A 7931-nucleotide genomic window follows, 5' to 3' on the forward strand; every position below is an offset into this window, starting at 1 on the left:
ACATGGACTTCAGCCTCTTCCATCCTTACCCTTGTCCCACTGGCTTGCTGCCCCTCCAACAGACCACACTCCTCCCCGCCTCAGGACCTTTGCATTGGCTATGCCTTCCATGAAGAATGCCACCAGCTTTGATCTAGTCTCTCCCTTTTGAATTCAGCATCACCTCCTCAGAGAGGCCCTCCCTTACCACACTTCCTATGAGAGCTTCTAGTCATTCTTGATCATGGTTAAAGGAGATTGTTTTTTAGGGTAAAATCACAATTCTCATAAAAATATACAATGAACACAAGTCAAAGATTTCTTTCAATTCATAAATTTTGAGGAAACCAGTAAGATGTTAGAACTTGTTGTAAGGAGAAATCAAAGATCCATGTATGGGGTGCTCAGGTAGCTCAGTCAGTTGAGCCTCCAACTTTGTATTTCAGCTCAGGTCATAATATCAGGATCCTGGGATCAAGCCCTGCCTAGGGCTCTGAGCTGGAGGGGTGTCTGGTTAGGATTATCTCTGTCACCCTCTATCCCTTCTCCTCACTCTAATAAATAAATCTTTAAAGACACATGCATATTGGCAATCAGGAATGATGTAAATGAATTTATAAGTAGATGGGGAAAAGAGTCAGTATCCAGGAGGCAATCATTAATTGTATTCCACCGCAACAAAATCCACTTGCATTGCTATGGACGAGATTCATTTGTATGTAGAAGTCATGAAAAGCCCTATCAAATCAGATGGCCAGAAATGGTGCCCCAGACGGGATTGCTGGCTACCTTATAGGATACCTGGTTGCAAGTTTCCTAACACATCCTCTGTCCTGCACGTATCAGCACCTGACCTTCTTTGACATTTTGCCATTCACCTCTGTCTTCTCTCTTTCCCTTCACCCCATGCTTGAATGTATCTTGAGGGCAGAAATACTGTTTTGTCACAGCATCTAGAAGAGTGTCTGGCACATAGTAAGTGTTCCCTAAATGTTTGTGGATGCCCTTTCCAGTGTCCAGGGCAATCTGTATTTCAGGAGAAGACACAAAAGAGGTCCTTGCTGAACCCGAAGAAATAAATTCTGACAGCGAGTGAGGAGGGGGCATTTGTGGAAAGGAAAGGGGATGGGGAGGTTCATCACCCCTTAAAGAATCAGGACCTCTGCATACCCCAGAAGTCGGACCACCCCTTAGGGCATCCTAAGCCCTAAGGGCCCTAAACGGTCCTGAGCTGGGGTTGGTAGGGAATGTTCTCTGCCTGAGGCTGCTCTGTGACACCATCTCGGGTGAGTCAGAGGGCACTGCAGGACAAGCGTGACTCCACTACTCACAGTCTCTGAGTCTGTCCCCTGGACTCCAGGGTCGAGGGTCCAGGGTCAGCTCACAGAAGTCACCCTCAGTCACCTTTCAGACCCAGGGTAGACAGCCAGTCAGGGGGCCCGCCTCGGCAGAACCTCTGTCTCCTGTCCCCCCTACCCCCACCCCTTCCTGCCCGCCTTTAGGAACTGCATCTTCAGGGCCTGGGGACTGTGCGGGGGGGTGGGGGGGGGGTAACGGGGGTGTACGACATCCTGGGAGGGTGGAAGTGCCCTTTTTCCCTCTCGGAAATCCTCTGGAGAAAGGGGCCCTCGCGGCGCATAAGTTTTTTGGTCCCTAGACGGAACCGAGGACGTGCCCAAGTCTGGGGTTATGGAGCCACCCGGCGGAAGGTGCTGCGGGGGTCGGGATCTGCTTCCCACCGCGCTGGGGCGCTGGGGCGTTGGGGCGAGGGGCGGTGGCCGGGGAGGAAACGTGAATCACCACATGACAGAATCCAGGAAGGGGGAGGCGAGGAAGGATGAATCCACAGCCATTCCCTGCGCGCCTACTGCGTGCCAAACCCGGTTGGGGCTCTAGGGACACGGTCAGGAACACAGCGCGTATTCCGCTGTGCCGCTGCGGGACGCGGTGTGACCCCGAACCTGAATAAATGGCTGTAACACACATATAAATGGGAAGCTGCCGTTTCGGCAAACGTTCGGAAGGAGAACGCGAGATGCGTGCTATCAGACCTTGGGATATCCGGATTTCAACGGGTGCGGGCGGCAGCAGAGATCTCCCAGCCGCCGCGGGAAGGCGGGCTTGACGGCTTCGTGCAGGAAATGCAGAGGAAGTGTGTGCAGAAATGCCAGGGTGCTTGCAGATACGCCAGTCTCGAAGCCGACTTGAATTGTAAATGAATGCACGCCTGCATAAACTGTGCCCGTCGAAGGCACGAATGCCTGCGAGCCGGAGTCCCCGATTCTCCAGCGTGCCGCGCGCGCCCTCTGCCGTCACCTCGCTCGGTCTGTCCCAGTCCCATTTCGCCCCTCCTCTTCTAGCGGGCGCGTCTTTCTAGCTCTTCCCAACACTCCGCGCGAAACAAAACCCGCCCCCGCCCTCCCGCCAACGTGGCTGTTCGCTACGCATGCGCACACCAGAGCTATTCCGAAGAGGTTTGCTTGCAGAGCTAGGTTGCAACAGTCAGGATGGCCGAGCGGTCTAAGGCGCTGCGTTCAGGTCGCAGTCTCCCCTGGAGGCGTGGGTTCGAATCCCACTCCTGACAAGGTTCATTTTGCTTTTCACCAACAGTTATAGATCTACTAGGTGATACTTTACACCTTCGGAGAGTTTTTTTTAATCCCTTTACAAAACAAGTATTTCCTTCTTGACGGGCATTTTCCTCGTAATGACATTTATTTGACTTCAGGCTGTAAAAAGAAAGCCTGGATCTGTATCGCAGGTCCATTCTTAGAGTCGTCATACGTACGCACTCTCTTCTAAGGCTACATCGAAGAAAAGAGAAAAAAGGTAGGAATTGTCAGAAGTGGGATTCGAACCCACGCCTCCAGGGGAGACTGCGACCTGAACGCAGCGCCTTAGACCGCTCGGCCATCCTGACTTCCGAAAAAGCAGCTAGAAGGACCTGATGTAGTTGCTATTTCCGTGCCACGTGGCTTGGAAACCAACCAAGCCCTTTGAAGTAAACTGGCAGCTCCGGGTCTGCACGGACGGTCTTAGGCATCCACGGATAAAAACGACCCGTGTTACCGAGACTTAACTGTTATCCTTCAAATGAGTCGGTCTTTTTTCTACGCATGAAATTAAATGGAAACTGGAGCCTGAGCAGAAAACGAAAAATCAGTTTCCCTTGCCATCGATCAAAAATAATCCTAAAAATAAACAAAATGGAAACAAAATTATAGTTAAATTCTGGCCACTCGCCGAAGTTCGGAAGCTGAAGATGTGCTATTATTTTTAACGGCTGCTATTATCGGTGGCAAAGGTCGGGACTATTGCTGGGTGAGGGGGTTACGGGGGCGGTGGTTTAGACAATTCTTTTTGGAAGGGAGGTGCTCTGTGATGGACTTTGCCATGAACTCCTCGGGACTGGAAGCCCGTGGGCTCCCATTCCACACCTGTTTAACTGGAACTGCATGCAGAGAAAGATGGCTTTTATACTTTTTGATACTTTGAACAGGGGAAAAGCTGGAGGCTGTTTAATTTGGAGAGGAGACCATTTATGTGTCTACAAAAGCCTGATGTGTACAAGGGGCTGGGATTGTGTCCGTCTGTCCTTTTTTGCTCCAGGAACTGGGGTTTGAGGTGGGCATGCGGTGGGGGGGGGGGGGGGCGGTCGTTACAGAGGAAGTTTTCCATAGGAAAAAAAGAGCTTGGGGGTGCCTGGGTGGCTCAGTTGGTTAAAACTCTGCCTTCAGCTGGGGTCACGATCCCAGGGTTCTGGGAGTGAGCCCCGACGGGGGCTCATTGCTCAGCGGGGAGCCTGCTTCTCCTTCTGCCTCTGCGTGCTCCCCCAGCTTGTGCGCTCTCTCTCTCTGTCAAATAAATAAAATCTAAAAAAGAAAGAGGAGGAAGGAAGGAGGAAAGAAGGAAAAGAAAAGAGAGCTTGTTGGAAAGGAAACAGGGTGCCTGCCACTGGGAGTGAAGTCGGGGCCACCGGAGGCATTGAAGACAAGGCTTGAGTAGCATCTTGGTGGCAAAGCCAGTGAGGGGATTGGAGAGTCCCTGTATTCGTGGGGCTCCCCGCTGAATGTGAGGGGATATCTTATTGTGGTTTTGATTTGCATTTCCATAATGATTAGTGTTGTTGAGTATTTTTCATGTGCTTGTTGGCCATGTGTATATCTTATTTAGAGAAATGTCTAGTCAAATCTTTGGCCCATTTTTTTCACTTTGATTTTGTGATTGAGTTGTAGGGCGTTCTTTGCGTATTCCATAAATTAGCCCCTCGAGTCTGATATATGATTGGCGAATATTTTCCCGCAATCCATAAACCACCACTTCACATACTGTATCCTTTGATGCACAGAAAATTTAATTTTTATATTGTTCAATTTATGTTTACTTTTGTTGCCTGTGCCTTTGGCGTTGTACCCTAGAAATCATTGCCAAATCCAAAGTCATGAAGATTTTCCCCTGCATGTTTTCTTCTAAATATTTTATAGTTTTAGACTTAATGTTTAGGTCTTTGTGTTGTTGCTTTAAAAATTTTTTTTACTTAGGTAATTTCTTTTTTTAAACTTTTTGTTTTATTAATTTCTTTTCAGGAACAGAATTCATTGTTTATGCACCATACCCGGTGCTCCATGCCATATGTGCCCTCCATAATACCCACCACCTGGCTCCCCCCACCCCGCCCCTTCAAAACCCTCAGATTGTTTTTCAGAGTCTATAGTCTCTCATGATTCATACTTAGGTAATTTCTACACCCAGTGTGGGGCTTGAACTCAGGACCCCAAGAAGGGGTCACACTCTCCTCTGACTGAGCCAGCCAGGCTTCTAGATCATTTTCACGTAAGTCCAGCTTCATTTTTTTTTTTCTTTTTCTTTTTCTTCTTTTTTTTTGCACGTGGACCTTCCATTTTCCCAGCACTGTATGTTGAAAGCCTGCCTCTTTCCTACCGAATGGTTTTGACACCCTTGGTAGAATATTTGACCATATATGAAAGAGTTGTGTGCACTTTTAAAAAACTAAAATATTTTCTTGGAATGGCCTCATTTTTAAAACTGTAATAAATGTATTTTAAAACTGTAATAAATGTTATAATATGGTTATAATAGGAAACCTACATGATTCCTCTTAAATAGAAGGTCACAATAAAAATAAGCATAATGGGAACAAATCCCTGCCATTAAATTCTAGCCAGAATCTTTGTTCACTAAAAAGAGATGAACAGAATTAGATGTAAACATACATCGGGGTGCCTGGGTGGCTCAGTTGTTAACCATATGCCCTCAGGTCAGGTCATGATCCCAGGGTCTTGGGATGGAGCTCTGCATTGGGCTCCCTGCTCTGCAGGGAGCCTGCTTCTCTCCCTCTCCCACTCCCCCTGCTTGTATTCCCTCTTTTGCTGTCTCTCTATCAAATAAATAAATAAAATATTTTTAAAAATACATAAATCTTGGGATACCTGGGTAACTCTGTTGGGTAAGTAACTGCCTCTGGCTCAGGTCATGATCCTGAAGTCCCGGAATCAAGTCCCGCACTGGGCTCCGAGTCTGCTTCTTCCTCTGACCTCTCTCCTCTCGTGCTCTCTCTCTCTTTCTCATCCTCTCTCTCTCTCAAATAAATAAATAAAATCTTTTTAAAAAGTTTCCTACTATCAAAAAAAAAATCTTAAAAAAAAATCAGTACCAAAGGAGGCTTTCTCATTGGCATAATTAGATTGGAAGCAAAGTTAAAAACAAAGTGCTTGTAATGAAGCCCTGAAGTATTTGATCACTGCCCCTGGACCATCAAAAAATAACTCACATTCCGCACAAAGGTCATTGCTGGGGGAAGGTGTCCTCAAATCCTAAAGGGGGGAGTTCTTGTTAGTGACGCCCATTCCCCAAGCCTCTCCCACCACTAGTTCATATCTCCTGGGATGGGGACAGCAATGGACTGAAAGATGCTCTGGTCTCCAGCTCCTGGGGGGCTGGATGAGGGGAGAGAAGGTAGGAAGGGGCAGAAGCAGCCAGCCGGCTAGAAATGGGAGGACATGCAGGCAGGCCTGCCTCTCACGCAGGATCCCTGCTGGGGATGAGAAGCTGTAGACATTGATTCTAGTTCTGCTGATGTCTCTAATTCAGTTGGTGACCCTGGGCAAGTTTCTGCCCTTTCTCCAGCTTGTTTACTCATCTGTAAAACCAGTGATGAAAAGCCACTTTGGAAAAATGGTGCAGCCACTTTAGAAAAGTTTTACCACGTCTTATAAAGTTAATGATACACATACCCATACACTCTAACACTGGTACTCCTAGGTATTTAAGCAAGAGACATGAAAACATATGTTCACCAAAAAAAAAAAAAAGTGCATGCAAATGTTCATAGCATGTTTTTTTTAATTTTTTTAATTTTAAAAAATATTTTATTTATTTAACAGAGAGAGAGAGAGAGAGCGCGCGCGCGCGCACACACACGCACAAGCAGGGGGAGCACAGGCAGAGGGAGAGGGAGATGCAGGCTCCCTGATCAGCAGGGAGCTGATTGAAGCAGGGCTCAATCCCAGGACTCTAGGATCTTCATAGCCACCCAAACTGGAAAGAACCCAAATGCCCATCAACCAATGAATGGATAAAGTTACTGTGTTCTATCAATACAGTGGAATACATTCAGCATTAAAAAGAGATAATCTACTTAACCTATGCTCAAATTCACAGATGAATTTCAAAAGCTTTATGTTACATGAAGGAGCTTTTCACAAAGGACTACTGTATCAGTTTCTTCTCGCTGCTGTAACAAATTATCACAAACAGTGGCTTAAAAAAACCACAAATTTATTCTTTTTTTTTATTCTTTTATTCTTTATTTTAAAAAATTTATGCTGTTGCAATTCAGGAGTCCAAAATGAATCGTAAGTGTCTAAATCAAAGTGTCAGCAGGGCTGGTGGCTTCTGGAGGCTGCAGGGAGAACCCACTCCTTGGATCTTCCATTCTTAAAGGCTACAGGCTTTCCTTGGCTCCTGGGTGCTCCTAGTTATTGATTTCTCTTTCCATATTCACATTGCCTTCTCTTCTATTGTCATCAAATCTCCCATCTCCCTCTTCCTCCTTCTTCTTCTTCTTCTTTTTTTTTTTTTTTTTAAGTAATCTCTACACACCAGGTGGGGCTTGAACTCAGGACCTGGAGATCAAGAGTCACATGCTCCACTGACTGAGCCAGCCCGTGCCCCTACCTCCTTCTTATAAGGCCATAGTGATTACATTTACCATCCACCCAGATAATCTAGGATAATCTTATCTCAAGATCCTTAATAACACTGCAGAATCCCTTTTTGCTAGACATTCTAGAAGAGGCAAAATAACAATGACAAAAAAAAGATCAGTGGTTGTTTGGGGCCAAGGTGGAGGTCACAAAGGCACTCTTGAGGTGATCTATATAATCTTGGTGGTGTTTACATGCCTGTACAAATTTGTCAAAATGCTACAGAGTGGGAGAGATGAGTAAGAGAAAACAAGGGCAACATATGAAAGCAACAGAGTATGCAAAATAGAAAACGAGCTTATACCATTTGAAAACCACAAACAGGGAGGGAGCCCAGTAATGCACAAGACCACTGCCACTTTGGACGATGGCAGAGTTCAGGGTATCCCCCAGACCACCCTCGGGTGCAAACATCCATTAGTTAGAAGGACTCACCAAAAGCCTTGACGACTGTTACACTCACAGTGACAGCTGTTCACTACTAAAGGAGACAGATAAGAATCAGCCAAGGGAAGGGCCACAGGGCTGATGGAAATGTTCCGGAAATTAGTAGCGATGATGGCTCACTACAGTGAACATACTGAAACTGAGGACTTGTGTAATTTTTAAAACGGTGACTTTTAGGTTCCAAATGGTTGTCCACTCCCCAGGGAATCATGGATTCCATGCATTATTTCCTCAGCACTGATGTGTGACTGTGGAGCATCACTGACCAGGTAAATTTGC

At 46.5% G+C, this 7931-nt stretch overlaps 2 non-coding genes across 2 annotated transcripts; one reads left to right on the plus strand and one right to left on the minus strand.

Annotated features, from left to right (window-relative positions):
- The first annotated feature begins 2480 nt into the window (after positions 1 to 2480).
- On the plus strand, positions 2481 to 2563 carry TRNAL-CAG. The gene has a single exon. It is a non-coding gene; the product is annotated as a tRNA-Leu (tRNA).
- A 253-nt stretch (positions 2564 to 2816) lies between these two features.
- On the minus strand, positions 2817 to 2899 carry TRNAL-CAG. Its single transcript has one exon. It is a non-coding gene; the product is annotated as a tRNA-Leu (tRNA).
- Between the last annotated feature and the right edge of the window lie 5032 nt (positions 2900 to 7931).

The sequence above is a fragment of the Meles meles genome, chromosome 19, assembly GCF_922984935.1.
Source record: "Meles meles chromosome 19, mMelMel3.1 paternal haplotype, whole genome shotgun sequence".
Classification (NCBI taxonomy): domain Eukaryota; kingdom Metazoa; phylum Chordata; class Mammalia; order Carnivora; family Mustelidae; genus Meles; species Meles meles.